This window comes from Acinonyx jubatus, chromosome C1 (genome assembly GCF_027475565.1).
Source record: "Acinonyx jubatus isolate Ajub_Pintada_27869175 chromosome C1, VMU_Ajub_asm_v1.0, whole genome shotgun sequence".
Taxonomy (NCBI): Eukaryota; Metazoa; Chordata; class Mammalia; order Carnivora; family Felidae; genus Acinonyx; species Acinonyx jubatus.
Window position 1 is genome coordinate 209,231,228 of NC_069381.1, and position 19,085 is coordinate 209,250,312.

The 19,085-nt window shown below is 35.2% G+C and overlaps 1 protein-coding gene across 5 annotated transcripts in view; it reads left to right on the plus strand.

Annotated features, from left to right (window-relative positions):
* The window catches only part of SP100 (SP100 nuclear antigen), a 98,002-nt gene that overhangs the window by 435 nt on the left and 78,482 nt on the right, over positions 1-19,085 (plus strand). The window lies entirely within an intron of this gene.

A 19,085-nucleotide genomic window follows, 5' to 3' on the forward strand; every position in this document is an offset into this window, starting at 1 on the left:
TCGTTTCCCTCAGGCCTCCCCTACTTTCACGAGCCATTTCAAAGAAGGCAGTTGAGAAAACATAAAGTTCAGGGGAAACATCTGACAGGTTCAAACCCTGGGTGCTATGGTCTCACACCTGTCCTGTGAACAGGCTTCTGTCAGCGCCTGCGCCATTCCTGTCTCTGGCTGGGGGGGGGGTTCTTCCTCGTCATCATGACCAAAGGAAGTAAAAGGGTAGAGAAGGGCCCGGACCGCCAAAGAGTAGTGCAGGCTCAGTTTTTTTGTCTTTACTTTGATTTTCTGTTCTGGAATGGGTTATGCCTTGGACAAAAAAAAAAAAAAAAAAAAAAAAAAAAAGGCGGGGAGGAGGGAGGTAGAAATCCTATCTTGTTCTCTAGCATTGGGTCAGAAATGATATTACTTAATATTTTTAATTAATTTATTGTTTAATACAAAAGGAATACATTATACATTCTTGTTCATAAAATTTTACACCAAATGAAGGTATGTAGAGGGAAAAATTCCTGTTTACTGCCTACCCCAATGCAGCTTCTAATCTGGGTCCTATTAAGTGTTTCAGGCACAGCCTTTCAGATCGTTTTCTACGTATTTCCATGTATAGCTTATTTTCCTATATATGCACTCTGTGCTTTGTGTTTTTAATAAATGGGATTATATTGTATATGCTGTTTTGCATTTTTCGTTTTCTCTTATTTTAAGAGTGAAGATCCTAGAGATCACCTTAATAATCATATAGATCTACTTCATTCTTTTTTTAAAATGTTTTTTTTTTTTTTATTTATTTTTGAGACAGAAAGAGAGAGAGCATGAGCAGGGGAAGGGCAGAGAGAGAGGGAGACACAGAATCCGAAGCAGGCTCCAGGCTCTGAGCTGTCAGCACAGGGCTCAAACTCCTGGACTGTGAGATCATGACCTGAGCTGAAGTCGGATGCCCAACCGACTGAGCCACCCAGGCGCTCCATACTTCATTCTTTTTAAGAGCTATTTTAATAGCTATTGCTATCCCATAGAATCGATAGGCCATAATTTTTAAATCATCCCCCACTCCCCATTGATGGACAATTTAGGTCATATTTGATTGTTCACTTTACCAACAAGCTATGATAAGAATAATCTATTTCCTTATATTTTTGCACGCTTACAAGTATTGTCTTGTGTCAACAACCCAAAACGTGGAATCGTGGAGGCAGAGGTTACTAATATTTACTTGTCTATAGATCCTGCCAAATTGCCTTTCGAAGTAGCTGAACCGATATGTTCTCTTAACAATATCAAATGAGATAAACCATCTCCCCATGCCCAACCTTTGCAAAGGTGCTGGATAAGGAGCTGCACCTTCTTTTAATGTGCATTTTCCCAATTGCAGGGGGAGGTTGGACAGTTTTTCATGTTTATTGGCCATCTGCCTCTTTTGTGAATTGCTGCTTTATTTATGGCCGATGTCATTCAGTTGACATGACTGTCCTTTCTTTGATGAAAAGGGAGAATTTGCTAAATATTCTGAAAGGTATATACTCTCCTTGTCTTTGAACTCTGTTTATGATGACTTTATCTTGTTAAAGCTGACGATGTACAATATAGACTTATTATAGTATTGACTTTATGAGCTAGATGCACCCTCGTTGTTATAAATAATTAAAGTGAAACAGAAAAATTACTGATGAATTCCATGCATACTCTTGAACCACAGTTCTTGTGTTCTGAAGATGGCGGATTCAAGTCTATCTTCGTTGCACAGGAAGTTTCTTCTCTCACATCTCAAAAACGTTTCCTTTTTCAATTTGGGAGCCAAACGATTCTTCCACTGAAGCAATGCTAGCCTTCACCGCTTCTATCTGCTCCCTAAATTTTCACCTCTTTCACTTTTTAACTTTCTGCTCAGAATGGTGGTCTCAAACTTTTCTCCCACAACAATTATTTTTTAGTCGCTTTTTCAGTTCTTGTTATTTCTATTTTTTGTAAAGTTGGTTGTGTTTTTTTTTTTTGGTGGGGGGACAGATGAGGTATCTGAATTTGTATCTAGATCTCTGCAGGCTCCACTGTAAGCTACATTTTGTTTTTTGTTATATATATATATATATACCATCCCATCTTCAGGCTCTTGCTTGATTGATTGAGGCTTTTGGATGATTGTAAGTGCTTTGGGGATTTTTTCTTCATCCCCTGGGTTGTTCTTCCAGGTTGATTCTGTCAGCAGTTTGGTTTCAGTGCTGTTTTTACTTGCTTTCTCTCAGGCCTGTGGTGGTTTTATAGCCTATGTCACTCGTGATGGACCCCCTCCCTCAACCTCCGCTATACACAGACTTAATCTGGGTGAATGTTTTTTCCCCCCAAATGTCTCATCTTATCTGAGACTGAATTGCTTCCCATCTGATCTACAGTTGAAAGGCTCTAATTTGATTCTTATCAAAAATTTTTTTTTTCCTGAGGAAACTTTTATTAGTTACACTATCCTTTTCCCCTGCTGATCTGCAACACCACTGTCTTCACTACTCAGCGGTCTTGTACGCAGGGCCCATTTCAAGGGCTCTCTCTTCCAGCATTGGCCTGCACGAGCCTTTTCTTACTCCCCACGCACCACGTTGTCATTGTGACCACGACTTCAGATGAACTTTTGATATCTGTGGCAGTAAATCTTCTTACCTTCTTTTCTTCCAAAGTGGCTTGGTCCTTTGCGTCTCCAAATTGGCTTGTCAATATCTTGCCAGGAATTCATTTAGATCGCGTTGAATCTATAGATCAGTTTGCAGAGGATTGATACCTTTACAACATTGTGTCTTCTATCTCATTACTGTGGTATATGCGTATTACTAATTAAACTAGATTTTCTAATAAAAATTATATTTCTCTCTATAGAGGTCTTATACTTCTGCTAGATTTATTCATAGATACTTGATATCTTTATATCAAATCTACATAATTTAAAATAGGCTGTCTAGCTGCTTGTAACAAAGATACAAAAATAAATGAAAACTTTGCCAAACTCTTTTGAATTCTAATGACTTATATATATATATATATATATATATATATATATATATATATATATGTATATATGTGGTTTTACATAATGTAAACACAATGACAGTTCTGTTTCTTCTGATCTAATCCTTCTATGTATTACTCCTTTTTCTTGCCTTACTGTGTGTGCTAGGTACTTTGTACATGGCGAATACAAGTACTGATGGTAATGATTCCATCTTGATCCTAATTTCAAAGGGAAAGTTTTAATCACTGCACAGTTATGGATGATGTTTGCTGTAGGTTTCTTTTATGAAAAGACTTTATAAAATACTTAGATTAGAGAAGTTTTATATTGGCATCTGATATTTTCAACATAGGAGGTGTTTGTAGCCCTGTTTTCTGTTGTTTCTGCTGGTTCTCACCACTTTTTTAAATAAACTTTTAATTTTGGAATAATTTTATACTTACAGAAAAGTCGCAAAGACAGTACAGAAGTTTCTGTATTCTGCACACCCAGACTTATTTCCTGCGACATTATCCTCTTATGTGACTCTGGTTACGTTTTTCAAAAATGAAAAACCAATATTGGTAACATCAGCATGAATTAAACCCTAGACTTGTTTTCAGTTTCAACAGATTTTCCATCAACGCACATATTCTGTTTTTAGGATCCAATCCAGGGCTCCACATTTAATCTAGCCAGCCTGTCACTTATTCCCTCTGGTCTGTGACAAGTTCTCAGTCTCGCTTTGTTTTTCATGATCTTAATAGTTTGAAGAGTACTACTGGTCAGGCATTTTGTAGGCTGTTTTTTTTCTTTTTGTTTTGTTTTTGTTCTTATTTGGTTAGTTATTTTAGTTTTCTGGGTTTTGGGCGTTTTTTTAGTTCTTTTTTTATTTTTATTTTTTGTAGACCATTAAAAAAATTTTTTTAACGTTTATTTATTTTTGAGACAGAGAGAGACAGAGCATGAACAGGGAGGGTCAAAGAGAGAGAGACACAGAATCTGAAACAGGCTCCAGGCTCCGAGCTGTCAGCACAGAGCCCGATGCAGGGCTCAAACTCACAGACCGCGAGATCATGACCTGAGCCGAAGTCAGCCGCTTACTGACTGAGCCACCCAGGCGCCCCATCTTGTAGACCATTTTTTAATTTTTGTTCATCTTTATGTTTTTCTCATGATTAGACTGATTGAGGGTTTTTTGAGAGAATACAACAGAAGTGCCCTTCTCATCACATCATATCTGGGGATATAGCCAACCTGACTTAGCACCAGGGAAGTTGACCTTGATTATTTAATTAGGGTGGCATTTGCCAGGCTCCTCCACTGTAAAGTTACCATTTCCCCCTTTCCACAAAGGGATAAATTTTCTTCTGATTACAAAGATCATTTTGCTGGGTGTTTTTGTGTATTAGCATTGTATTGGGGAAATTATTTGTAGGTAAATCAAGGACTGCAATGAAGGTTTGGAAAGGGTTTCTGTTTGCCAAACCCAGGTGTCTCTGAAAACTCTTGAACATGGGTCAGCGTCTGAGAGCACCTGGGTGAAGCCAGGTGGTTCTCTGGGAGTGCCATTATTCCAGGCTACAGCTGCCCCCTTCACGGAATTCTCACTGGGAAGATGTGGTGGTGGTAGCTGGGACTCCCGCTGGACCCTCCATCTTTTTGTTTGTTTGTTTGTTTGTTTTTGAGAGAGAGAAACAGAGAGTGAGCGGGGAAGAGCAGAGAGAGAGGCAGAGACAGAGAATCCCAAGCAGGCTCCACATTGTCAGCTCAGAGCCTGTTGTGGGGCTTGAACTCGTGAGCTGTGAGATCATGATCAGAGCCGAAACCAAGAATCTTACACTTAACCCACTGAGCCATCCAGGCACCCCTGGACCCTCCATCTTGTATGGACTCTAGACTTCATTTCTGTCCCTCTCTCCCCTTAAAGCTGTCAGACCTGAGGTTCTGATTCTCTAGGATCAGCAAATGCCCCTAAGTCAAAAGTGGCTCTCTGCTTGCCTGCCTCTCTGGTCTTTCCTTTCATTTTACTTCCTCCTGGTGAAGCCTCACCATACGTAGTTTCATGTCTTCAGTAACATTCTTAGATGCTTTTCTCAACTTTTACGGTCTTTCCAACAGAAATCTGTATGGCTTGTGTGAGTTGGGGAAGATTGGAGTTTTTGAATCCTGCGCCACCACACCAGGAACTTCCAGTCATTCACTGATTGGATGATTAACTGGCAGTTTTCAAAGTTTATTGCTTGACGTTTGGTTGTGACTCACGAAGTTTTTCTCTGAATGCTTTTAAGATTTTTCTCTTAGAATGTATACTGTAATGAGTCTAGATTCGTTTAAATTTTTTGTTTTTGTTTTGCGTTTATCCTTTTGGGGTTTCCAGACCTTGAATTTGTGAGTTGATGTCTTTTGGTTTTTGTTAATCGGGGTTTGTTTTTTGTTTTAATCAAAGTATAGTTGACATACAATGTTATATTAGTTTCAGGTGTACAACAGAGTGATTCAACATGTGTATACATTATGAAATGATCACCACAGTAAGTTTAGTTACCATCTGTCACCAAACAAAATTATTATAATATTACTGGCTATATTCCCTGTGCTGTACTTTACATCCCTTGATTTACTTATTTTATAACTGGAAGTTTGTACCTCTTAATCCCCTTCACCTGTTTTGCCCCTTCCCCTACTTACCTCCTCTCTGGCAGTCATCATTTTGTTCCCTGTATGTATGAGTCTGTTTCTGTTTTGTTTTGTTTATTCATTTATTTTTTAGATTCCACACATAAATGAAATCATTTAGCATTTGTCTTTCTCTGACTTGTTTCACTTAACATAATACCTTCTAAGTCACCCGTCATTGCAAATGACAAGATTTCCTTCTTTTTTTATGGCTGAGTAATATTACACACACACACACACACACACACACACACACACACACGCACACACGCACACCACATGTTCCTTAATCATTCATCTATTGTTGGAAACTTAGGTTGCTTCTATATCTTGGCGATCATAAACAGTACTTCAATGAACCTAGGGTGCATATATCTTTTTGAATTACTGTTTTCATTTTCTTCAGATAAATACCCAGAAGTAGACTGCTGGATCATATGGTATGTCTATTTTTAATTTTTTGAGGAACCTCCATACTGTTTTTACATAATGGCTGCACCGGTTTGCATTCCCACCAACAGGGTGCAAGTTTTTTTTTTTCTCCACATCCTTGCCAACTCTTGTTATTTGTCTTTTTGATTCCAGCCATTCTGACAGATGTGAGGTGATATCCCATTGTAGTTTGGATTTGCACTTCCTTAATGATTAGTGACGTTGAGCATCTTTTCCTATGTCTGTTTGCCATCCCTATGTCTTCTTTGAAAAAATGTCCATTCAGGTCCTCTGTCCATTTTTTTAATTGGATTGTTGGGGCTTTTTTGATGTTGAGTTGTAAGAGTTCTTTATATGTTTTGGATACTAACCCCTTATGGAATATATCATTTGCAAATATCTTCTCCCCTTTAGTAGGCTGACTTTTTATTTTGTTAATGGTGTCTTTCACTGTGCAAAACCTTTTTAGTTTGATGTAGTCCCAGCTGTTTAGTTTTGCTTTTGTTGCCCTTGCCTAAAGAGATCCAAAAAAATACATTGCTAAGAGTTTACTACCTATGTCCAAGAGGTTACTACCTGTTTTCTTTCAGGAGTCTTATGGTTTTAGGTCTTACATTTAGGTCTTACAGCCATTTTGGGTTTATTTTTGTGTATGGTGTAAGATAGCGATCCAGTGTCATTCTTTTGCACGTAGCTGTCCAGTTTTCCCAGCACCATTTATTGAAGAGACTGTCTTTTCCCCTTATCCTTGCCTCCTTTGTCATAGTTTACTTAACTGTATAAGTGTGGCTTTATTTTCAAGCTCTCTATTCTGTTCCATCAATTTTTGTGTCTATTTTTGTGCCAGTACCATAATGTTTTGATTATCATAGCTTTGTAGTATATCATGAAATCTGGGATTGTGATGCCTTCAGCTTTGTTTTTCCTTCTCAAGATTTCTCTAGATACGTGGGATCCTTTGTGGTTCTATACAAATTTTTGGGTTATTTGTTCTAGTTCTGTGAAAAAAAATGTTGTTGGTATTTTAATAAAAATTACATTGAATCTGTATATTGCTTTGGGTAGCATGGAAATTTTAACATTAATTCTTCCAATCCATGACCATAGTATATCTATTTATTTGTGTCATCATCAATTTCTTTCATCAATATCTTATAGTTTTCAGAGTATTGTTCTTTCACCTCCTTGGTTAAGTTTATTCCTAAGTATTTTATTATTTTTGATGCAATTGTATATGGGGTTGTTTTCTTAATTTCTCTTTCTGTTAGTTCATTAGTGTAGAGAAAATGCAACAGATTTCTGTATATTAATTTTGTGTCCTGAAAATTTACTGAATGTATTTATTAGATTTAATAGTGTTTTTGGTGGTTTTTAGGGGTTTTTTTTCACATATAGTATCATGTCATCTGCAAACACTGAGTGTTTTACATCTTCTTTACTGATTTGGAGGCCTTTCATTTCTTTTTCTTGTCTGATTGCTATAGCTAGGACTTCCAGTACTATGTTGAATACAAGTGGCAAGATGGAGGGCATCCTTGTCCTGTTCATGATCTTAGAGGAAACACTTTTAACTTTTCCCTATTGGGCATGATGTTAGCTGTGGGTTTGTCATTTATGCCCTTTATTATGCTGAGATGTGTTCACTCTAAACCTACTTTGTTGAGAATTTTTATCATAAATGGATGTTGAGTTTTGTCTAATACTTTTTCTGCATCTGTTGAGATGATCATATAACCTGTATCCTTTATTTTATTAATGTGTGTATCATGTAGATCAATTTCCTGATATTGAACCACCCTTGTATCCTTGGAATAAATCCCACTTGATCATGGTGTATGATCTTTTAATGTATTGTTGAATTTGGTTTGCTAATTATTGAGGATTTTCATTTACCTTGTATTTATCTGGCATTTATAGAAGAAATATAGTAGTCTATTGATGATTTGGGGTGATTTGAAATTTAAAAAAATATATTGAAATGGTTTGTTTAATATGGACATTTTCTGTTTTGTGAAGGATTGCTGGAAATTGTCCATAAAACTGTTCGAAACTGATATTTGTTATTGTTTTTATTTTTTGAGAGAGAGAGAGTGAGCAGGGGAGGGGCCGAGGGAGAAGGAGAGAGGGAGAATCTTAAGCAGACTCCCCACCCAGAGCAGAGCCTGACATAGGGCTCTGTTCACAACTGTGGGATCATGACCTGAGCAGAAATCAAGAGTCAGATACTTAACTGAATGAGCCATCCAGGTGCCTCTGAAACTGATATTTGTGTGTGTAGGTGTGGGGAAAAGGCAGGGTTAGGGTAGGTCTCAAAGTACATTATACATTTATTCTATCACTTTTAATTCTATTTAGTTCTCATGTTGGCTCTCAGTTTTGATGATTCATATTTTCCTAAAAAGTAAGCATTTTTTTCTAGGTTGTCATATTTATTGGTAGAAAATTATACAAGGATTTCTTTTGTAAAGTTTTAATATATAGGGATTTCTTTTGTAAAGTTTTAATATATAAAGATTTCTTTTGTAAAGTCTTAATCTTTTCCTTAACTGCAGACACATCCTTTTCCTCATTCCTAGCATTGTTCATTTATGTCTTTTCTTTTGGTCTCTCTCTCTTTTTTTTAATGTTTATTTATATTTGAGAGAGAGAGAGAGAGAGAGAGAGAGAGAGTGAGTCAGGGAGGGGCAAAGAGAGGGAGACACAGAATCTGAAGCAGGCTCCAGGCTCTGAGCTGTCAGCATAGGTCCCAAAGCGGGGCTTGGACTCACTGACTGTGAGATCATGACCTGAGCTGAGGTCAGTCACTTAACCGAGTGAGCCACCCAGGCACCCGTCTTTCATTCTCTTGATCAAATTTTCCATTTTGTTGTTCTCTTCAAGGAATCATCTTTTGGTTGTATTGATCCATTACTCTTATTTTTTTGTTTGAGATTTAATTAAATCCTGCTTTTCTTTATTTTCATATTTTCTTTCTTTCCTCATTTTTGTCTTCAATTTCCTTGGGGGGTGGAATTTCCTTGACCTCTTTTCTTAATACTTTGATTTAAAACTTGGTTTATTGGGGCGCCTGGGTGGCTCAGTCGGTTGGGTGTCTGACTTCAGGTCATGATCTCACGGTTCATGGGTTCGTGACTCCGAGCCCCGTGTCGGGCTCTGTTCTGACAGCTCTGTTCTGGCAGCCTGGAGCCTGCTTTGGATTCTGTGTCTCCCTCTCTCTCTCTGCCCCTCCTCCGCTCACACTCTGTCTCTCTGTCTCAAAAATAAATCAACATTTAAAAAAATTTAAAACTTAGTTTACTTTTCAGTGTCTCTTATTTTCTAAAAAAATGTTTCTTAGGCCATGAATGTTTATCTCTTTGCTACTTTGGGTATATCGGTGGTTCTTATATGTTTGTGGTTTTATATGTTTTCATTAGAATTTATTTCTTACTCATCTGTAATTTCTATCTTGATTTTCTCTTTCAACTAAGGACTGTTTGGAAAGAGTTTTAAAATCTTCCTAGTGGATAATATTGAAGGAGTTCCTTTGTCCTGGTTGTTTGTTCTGATCTATGACATGTGGTTAGAAAATGTGTTCCTTAAGATTGTTTTCCATTTCAGAACCTATTGTTATTTTTCTTGTGGCCTAATGCATGTGATTTTGCAGGTTTTTCATGTTTGAAGGGTAATATAATGTAGTGATTAATACTGTGCTACCTAAGGCCAGCCAGGATGGAGGGTAGGAGCTGAGGGAGTAGGTAGGAAATTTGGGGAGAGGTGTTCCAAACCCTAGCTCTGGCACTACATAGCTGTAAAACATGTCCCCTCAATATTTTAAAGATATTTTCTTACACATAATGACTTCTACCATGAAGTCTGGTGAAGTGTATATGTTATGAGTATGAAATAACCTTCTACATTCTTTGTAATGCTTTTCAACCTAACTTCCATTTGCTTTTGATTTTAGTTTTGCTACAGAGCACTCTTTACTTTGTGTTTGTTTAATGTGTCTTTTCCAATCCCTTTATTTCCAGTGTTCTTGAGCCATTTTATTTTTTCTATGTCCCTTATAAATAGAATACAGTGTACACAAAAATTAACTCAAATGGATTAAAGACTTGAATGTAAGACCTGAAACCAGAAAATTCCTAGAAGAAAACATAGGTGATAAGCTCCTTGATATTGGTCTTGGTGTTGAATTTTTGCATTTGATTCAAAAGCAAAGGCAACAAAAGCAAAAATAAACAAATGGGATATATTAAATTAAAAAGCTTCTGCACAGCAAAAGAAACCATCAATCAACAATGAAAAGGCAGCCTACTGAATGGGAGAAAATATTTGCAAATCATATGTTCACTAAGGAGTTAATGTATAAGATATATAAAGAACTCAAACAACTCAATAGCAAAAACCCAAGTCTGATTTAAAAATGGGCAAAGGTTCTAAATAGAGTTTTTTTTTTCAAAAAAGAAATAAAAATGACCAATGGACTTATGAAAATATGCCCAACATTACTAATCAGCAGAGAAATGCAAATCCAAACCACAATGAGATATCACCTCACACCTGTCAGAATGGCTATTGCCAAAAAGACAAGAAATAACAAGTGTTGGTGAGGATGTGGAGAAAAGGAAACTTCATGAACAATTAATCAGAATATAAATTAGTACAGCCAGTGTGGAAAACAGTATGGATGTTCCTCAAAAAATGAAAAATAGAGCTATCATATACACGACCCATCAATTCTACTTCTGGGTATTTATCTGAAGAAAACAAAAATGCTAATTTGAAAAGATATATTCAATCCTATGTTCATTGCAACATTATATATGATATAACTACTCTCTATATAATACTATACAATGGAATACTCCTCAGGTATAAAAAAGAAGAAAATCTTGGCACTTGTAACAATGTGGCTGGACCTTGAGGGTATTATGCTCAGTGAAATAAGTCAGAAAAAGACAAATACCATATGATTTCACTTATATGTAGAATCTAAAAAACAAAGAAACAACAAAAACCCTTCATAAGTACAGAGAACAGATCTGTGGTTATTTAGAGAGGATGGGGGTGGGGGTGGACAAAATGGGTGAGGGGACCAATTGCATGGTGATGAGTGGTAATGAAGCTTATTGTGGTGACTTTGTAGTGTATGCAAATATCAAATTATTATGTTGTATACCTGAATATAATATCATATGCCAATTTTAGATCAATAAAAAATATATATAGCTGAATTTTATTTCCTATCCAATCTATATATTCTCATATTTTATGTCACTTTATTCCATTAGCATTTATTTTGATCACTAGTATATTTATATTTATTCTTACTCTCTTAGGTGTTAATATTTACAAGAATTTCTTCTGGTTCTCTCACCTTCTTTCTTACCTGTTTTTGAATTGGTTGCATTTCCTTTGCTCCATTTTTCCCCCCGATACATTGGAAGTATTGCCTTTTTTGTTGTTGTTGAAATTTAATTTTTAATAAACATACTTAGGCTTGTATTATTCTCCCAATGCCTGGAGTTATTTAGTACCTTTTTTTAAGCTAAAAACTGGAACTGGATTTTCTTTTCCTCATCCCTCTTCCTATGCCCTCCATGAAATTTTTGAGGCTGAAAATGTCTTCATTTTACTTTTATACGTGAATGAGTGTTTGTGTATGTTTAAAATTAAAGTTCACTTAAATTTTGGTCATTTTTCTTCACTGTCTTCCTGAATTCGGTGTTGCATGGGAAAATTCCAACTTCCATCCAATTTTCATTTCTTGTAGGTAAGTCGCTTTTACTTTCTGTAACCATTATGGTTTGTTTGTTATCCTTGATGTTCTAGATTTCACCATAATACATCTAGGTATGTGTTTTAAATATTCATTCTCTGTACTTGATGAGCCTTTTTAATATAAAGTTCTACCTTTCTCTGACTGATTCATTTCATTTGGCATAATACTCTAGCTCCATCCATGTCATTGCAAATGGCAAGATTTCATTCTTTGTTATGACTAATATTCTAGTGTGTATATAAACCACATCTTCCTTATCCATTCATCAGTTGATGGACATTTGGGGTTCTATCCATAGTTTTGCTATTGTTGATAATGCACAGAGAAAGACAAATATATGATTTTACTCATATGTGGAATTTTAGAAACAAAACAAACAAACATGGGTGGAGTAACTGGTGGTTACCAGAGAGGAAGTGGGCAGGGGGATTGGTTAAATATGAGGTGGGGATTGGGAAGGGCACTTGTTTTGACGATTACCAGGTGTTGTATGTTAGTGTTGAGTAACAAAATTCTATACCTGAAACTAATGTATGTTAACTAACTGGAATTTAAATAATAACTTAAAAAAGGAGTTCTAGCTTTCATTCTGAAATTCCCCTCCCCTCTCTTTTTATTTGATTTTGTGTCCTCATTCTTTCTCCTCTCCTTTTAAAATTCCCACTGGCAGAATGTCAAAACATCAGATTTTGCAGTATATCTTATTTTTTTCACACTTGCCAGATCTTCTTTTTTCTTACATTTCTTACATCTTTCTTTTTCTTACATTTTCTTAATTAACTTTTCTTCAACTGAGTCTATTCAGCTATTAATATGCCTACCTTTATTTTTTAAAGCAGTTTTAATGAGGTATAATTTACATACTATAAAATTCACCTGTTTAAGTGTACAACTTAATTATTTTTAGCAAATTTATAGAGTTCTGCAGCCATCAGCACAATCCAAATTTAGAGCATTTCATTACCTCACAAAGTTTGCAGTTTTTTTGTCATTTGTAGTCGGTCCCTGTTCCTATCCCCCAGCCCCAGGTCACTACTAATCTACTTTCTGTCTCTGTAGATTTCCTTTTTCTGGATATTTCATATAGATGGAATCATACAGTAGGTGGTCTTGCACATCTGGCTTCTACTGAGCATAATATTTTTAAAAAAATTTTTTTATGTTTTATTTATTTTTGACACACAAAGAGAGACAGAGCATGAGCAGGGGAGGGGCAGAGAGAGAGGGAAACACAGAATCCGAAGCAGGCTCCAGGCTCTGAGCTGCCAGCACAGAGCCCGACGTGGGGCTCGAACTCACAGACTGCGAGATCATGACCTGAGCCGAAGTCGGACGCTCAACCGACTGAGCCACCCAGGCGCCCTGTACTGAGCATAATATTTTGAAGTTCATTCATGTTGTAGCACGATTAGTATTTCATTCTTTGTTATTGCTGAGTAATACACACTGGATGGATCTACCACATTTTATTTATCCATTTACCTGTTAATGGACATTTGGAATTTTTCCATTTTTTGACTATTATGGAAATGCTGCCATGAATATTTGCATATTTGTGTGAACATGTTTTCATTTCTAGGTTGATATCTAGGAGTGGAATTATTGGGTCATATGGTAACATTATGCTTTCCCATGAGCAGTGTATAAGGGTTCCCATTTTTCCACAATCTTGCTAATTATGTCTTTGATTATAGCCAAGTCAGTAAGTATGCACTGGTATCTCATTTTGGTTTTAATTTGCTTTTCCCCTAATGACTAATGATGTTGATATCTTGTGTTTACCTTCTTAATATCTTTTTGAAGAAATAGCTATTAAAATAATATATATATTTATATATATAATATAATATATATTATATATAATATATTATATATACTATATATATAGTATATATAATATATTATATATACTATATATATTTATATATTATATATATATTTATATATATTTATATATAAAATATATAAATATATATTATATATTTATATATTATATATATTTATATAATATATAAATATATATAATATATAAATATATTTATATATAATATAATATATAATACATATTATAAATAATATATATTATATATAAATATATATATTATTTTAATAGCTATATATAAATATATATAATATTAAAAAATATATATAAATATATATTATATATAATATAATATATATATTATATTATATATAATATATAAATATATATACTATTTTAATAGCTATTTCTTCAAAATATATATATATTCTACTCTCTCTATATATAATATATATAAATATATATAATATATATAATATTTATATATATTATATATAATATACCTATTTATATATATTTATATATATATAATAAAATAATTAGACAACCCAATTAAAAGATTGGTTTTAATTGGGTTGTCTAATTATTGAGTTGTAAGAATTCTTTACATATCTGTATACAAATCATTCATTAGAAATATGATTGGCTAATATTTTCTCACAATCTAGGACTAGTCTTTTATTTTCTTAATGGTGTCTTTTGAAACACAAAGGATTTAAATTTTGATGAATTCCAATTTATCAGTTTATTCTTTTATGGATCATGCTTTTGTTGTTGTAGCTTCCTTTTTGTCTAACCCAAATCACATATATTTTCTTTTTTTTTTTTACTTTTATTGTAGATTAAAAAAAAATTTTTATGACTATAATTTATTGTCAAATTGGCTTACATACAACACCCAGTGCTTGTCCCAACACATGCCCTACTCAATGCCCATCACCCAATTTCCCTTTCCCCCACTCCCCCATCCACCCTTAGTTTGTTCTCTGTATTTAATAGTCTCTTGTGGTTTGCCTCCCTCCTTCTCTGTTTGTATCTGTTTTTTTCCCCTTCCTTTCCCCATGGTCTTCTGTTAAGTTTCTCAAGATCCACATGTGAATGAGAACACAAGATATCTGTCCTTCTCTGACTGACTTATTTCACTCAGCATAGTACCTTCCAGTTCTATCCACACTGCTGCAACTGGCATGATTTCATTCTTTCTCATTGCCAAGTAGTATTCCATTGAATACTGAAGACCACATCTTCTTTATCCATTCATCAGTTGATGGATATTTAGGCTCTTTCCGTAATTTGGCTATTGTTGGAAGCACTGCTCTAAACATTGGGGTACATGTGCCCCTATGCATCAGCAGTCCTGTATCCCTTGGATAAATTCCTAGTATTGCTATTCCAGGGTCTTTGAGGAACCTCCACACTGTTTTCCAAATATTTTCTATCTATTTGAAAAGTTGTATCATGTTTTCTTGTACACAGGATGCTATATAATCTGTGGGACCCAGTGAAAAATGTGGGGGGGGACCCTTGTTCAAAAATCATCATGAATTTCATAACAGTGAAAGCAGGGCATTAAACCAAGCACAAGGCCTTGTGTGAATATGTAGGATGCATGCCTCCAAATTTGGTCCTGCTCTTATATTTAGATCTAGGATCCCTTCTGAGTTGATTTTTGTCTATGGTATGAGGTAAGGGTATAAATTAATCATTCTGTATGTGGATATTTAAATGTCCTAGCATCATTTGTTGAAAAGAAAAGACTCTTTCCTCATTGAATTGCCTTGGCACTTTGAAAATCAATTGACCAATAATATAAAGGTTTATTTTTTCACTCTCAATTTATTCCATTGATCTATGTATCTATTTTTATGCCAGTATTGTAACTGTCTTGATTACTGTTAACTTCATAATAAGTCTTAAAATCAGAAAGTATAAATCCTCCAACTCAGTTCATCAAGACTATTTTGGCTCTTCTGTGTCCTATATATTTCCACACAAATTTTTGGGTCAACTTTTCAATCTCTGCAAAATCTCTTTCTGGAATTTTGCTAAGACTTTCACTGAATCTATAGATCAATGAGGGGAGAATTACTATCTTAAAAATACTGAGTTTTCCAATCCATGAGCATGGAATTTTTCTATTTATTTCGAATCTTAATTTTTCTTACCAATGTTTTGTAGTTTTTAGCATATAAAAGTTGCTTTTAGTTTGCTAAATTTATTGCTAAATATTTCATTGTTTTGCCTACCTTTATTTTTAAATTAGAAAACTCAATTTTTTCAAAAAATTCAAGTTAGTTAGCTTACAACGTAGTCTTGGCTTCAGTAGAACTCAGCGATTCATCTCTTACATATGATACCCAGTGCTCATTCCAACATGTGCCCTCCTTAGTGCCCAGCACCCATTTAACCCATCCCTCACCCACCTCCCCTCCAACAGCCCTCAGTTTGTTCTCTGTATTTAAGAGTCTCTTATGGATTGCCTCCCTCTGTGTTTTTATCTTATATTTCCTTCCCTTCCTCTATGTTCATCTGTTGGATCTCTCAAATCCCACATATGAGTGAAATCTATGACATCTGTCTTCCTCTGATGGACTTATTTTGTTTTGGTTAATTTTATTATAGAAGCAATATTACCTCATAAGCTGTGAGAATATTAAATACACTTACTCTAAAGCCTTGCTTCGTTGGCTCTATTATTATTATTTTTTAATAGTAATAACTTCATTTATTTGCCAAACATCCTAACTTATAAATAAGGTACATTCCATAGATGCTTTAGCTCATAAATACACCCAATCTGTTTGGGTTATAATGTAACTAAACTCTTTTTTTTTCCTTTTCTTTTTTTCTTTTTTTTATATTTCATTTTTTATTTTTTAAAATTGACATCCAAATTACTCAGCATATAGTGCAACAATGATTTCAGGAGTAGCTTCCTTAGTGCCCCTGACCCATTTAGCCCATCCCCCTTCCCACAACCCCTCCCGTAACCCTCAGTTTGTTCTCCATATTTATGAGTCTCTTCTGTTTTGTCCAACTCCCTGTTTTTATATTATTTTTGTTTCCCTTCCCTTATGTTCATCTGTTTTGTCTTTTAAAGTCCTCATATGAATGAAGTCATATGAGTTTTGTCTTTCTCTGACTGACTAATTTCACTTAGCATAATACCCTCCAGATCCATCCACGTAGTTGCAAATGGCAAGATTTCATTCTTTTTGGTTGCCAAGTAATACTCCATTGTATATATATACCACATTTTCTTCATCAATTCATCCACCAATGGACATTTGGGCTCTTTCCATACTTCAGCTATTGTTGGTAGTGCTGCTGTAAACATTGGGGTGCATGTGTCCCTTCAAAACAGCATACCTGTATCCCTTGGATAAATACCTAGTAGTGCAATTGCTGGGTCATAGGGTAGTTCTATTTTTAATTTTTTGAGGAACCTCCATACTGTTTTCCAGAGTGGCTGCACCAGTTTGCATTCCCACCAACAATGCAAAAGAGATCCTCTGTCTCCGCATCCTCACCAACATCTGTTGTTGCCTGAGTTGTTAATGTTAGCCATGCTGACAGGTGTGAGGTGATATCTTATTGTGGTTTTGACTTGTATTTCCCTGATAATGAGTGATGTTGAGCATTTTTTCATGTGTCAGTTGGCCATCTGGATGTCTTCTTTGGAGAAGTGTCTATTCATGTCTTTTGCCCCTTTCTTCACTGGATTATTTGTTTTTTGGGTGTTGAGTTTGATAAGTTCTTTATAGATTTTGGATACCAACCCTTTATCTGATATGTCATTTGCAAATATCTTCTCCCATACCGTTGGTTGCCTTTTAGTTTTGCTGATTGTTTCCTTTGCTGTGGCCAAGATCAAAGAGGTTTTTGCCTGCTTTCTTCTCGAGGATTTTGACAGCTTCCTGTCTTACATTTAGGTCTTTCATCCATTTTGAGTTTATTTTTGTGTCTGGTGTAAGAAAGTGATTCAGGTTCATTCTTCTTCATGATGCTGTCCAGTTTTCCCAGCCACATTTGCTGAAGAAACTGTCTTTATTCCATTGGGTATTCTTTCCTGCTTTGTCAAAGATTAGTTGGCCATATGTTTGTGGGTCCTTTCTAATCTTTGTTGCTTTTGATAGTCATCTTCTCTCCCCTCAGAGAGTCCCCCTTAAAACTTCTTGCAGGGCTGGTTTAGTGGTCACAAACTCCTTTAATTTTTGTTTGTCTGGGAAACTTTTTATCTCTCCTATTTTGAATGACAGCCTTGCTGGATAAAGAATTCTTGGCTGCCTATTTTTCTGATTCAGCACATTGAATATATCCTGTCACTCCTTTCTGGCCTGCCTAGTTTCTGTGGCTAGGTCTGCTGCAAACCTGAGCTGTCTTCCCTTGTAGGTGAGGGACTTTTTTTCCCTTGCCGCTTTCATGATTCTCTCCTTGCCTGAGTATTTTGGGCATTTGACGATGATATGCCTTGTTGATGGCCGGTTTTTGTGGAATCTAATGGGAGTCCTCTGTGCTTCCTGGATTTTGATGTCTGTGTCTTTCCCCAGGTTAGGAAAGTTTTCCGCTATGATTTGCTCACATAACCCTTCTACCCCTATTTCTCTCTGTTCCTCTTCTGGGACCCCTAAGATTCTGATGTTACTCCTTTTTAATGAGTCACTGATTTCTCTAATTCTTAAATCGTGCTCTTTTGCCTTAATCTCCCTCTTTTTTTCTGCTTCATTATTCTCTATAAGTTTGTCCTCTATGTTGCTGATTCTCTGTTCTGCCTCGTCCACCCTTGACACCACTGCATCCATCCATGATTGCAGCTCAGCTATAGCATTTTTAATTTCATTCTGGCTATTTTTTACTTCTTTTATCTCTGCAGAAGGGGATTCTAATCTATTTTCGACTCCAGCTAGTATTATTATTATTGCGATTCTAAATTCTGGTTCAGACACCTTGTTGTATCTGTGTTGGTAAATCCCTGGCTGTCATTTCTTCGTGCTCTTTCTTTTGTGGTGAATTCCTTCGTTTTGTCATTTTGAAGGGATAAAAGGAATTAATAATGTAGAAAAATTAAAATTTAAAATATTAAAAATTAAAAACATTAAAATTAAAAAATTAAACACACACACACACACACACACACACACACACAAATCTAATAAAGGATGCTAGATCCTAGGTGTGTTTTGGTCTGGGTGTTAAAAGTGGTTTGACAGATTAGAGAAAAAAAGGGGGGAAAAAAAGGAAATCTTTGAGAATTTGAGAAAATGAATACACTGAAGTAGACTAAAATTAGATGATGGGAGTAAAATAGAATTTGAAAAAATTTACACAAAAGTAAAAATATAGTAGAAAAAATTAAAAATATTTTTAATAAAAATTAAAAATAAAAATGATTTTTTTCTCTTTCTGTATTCAAG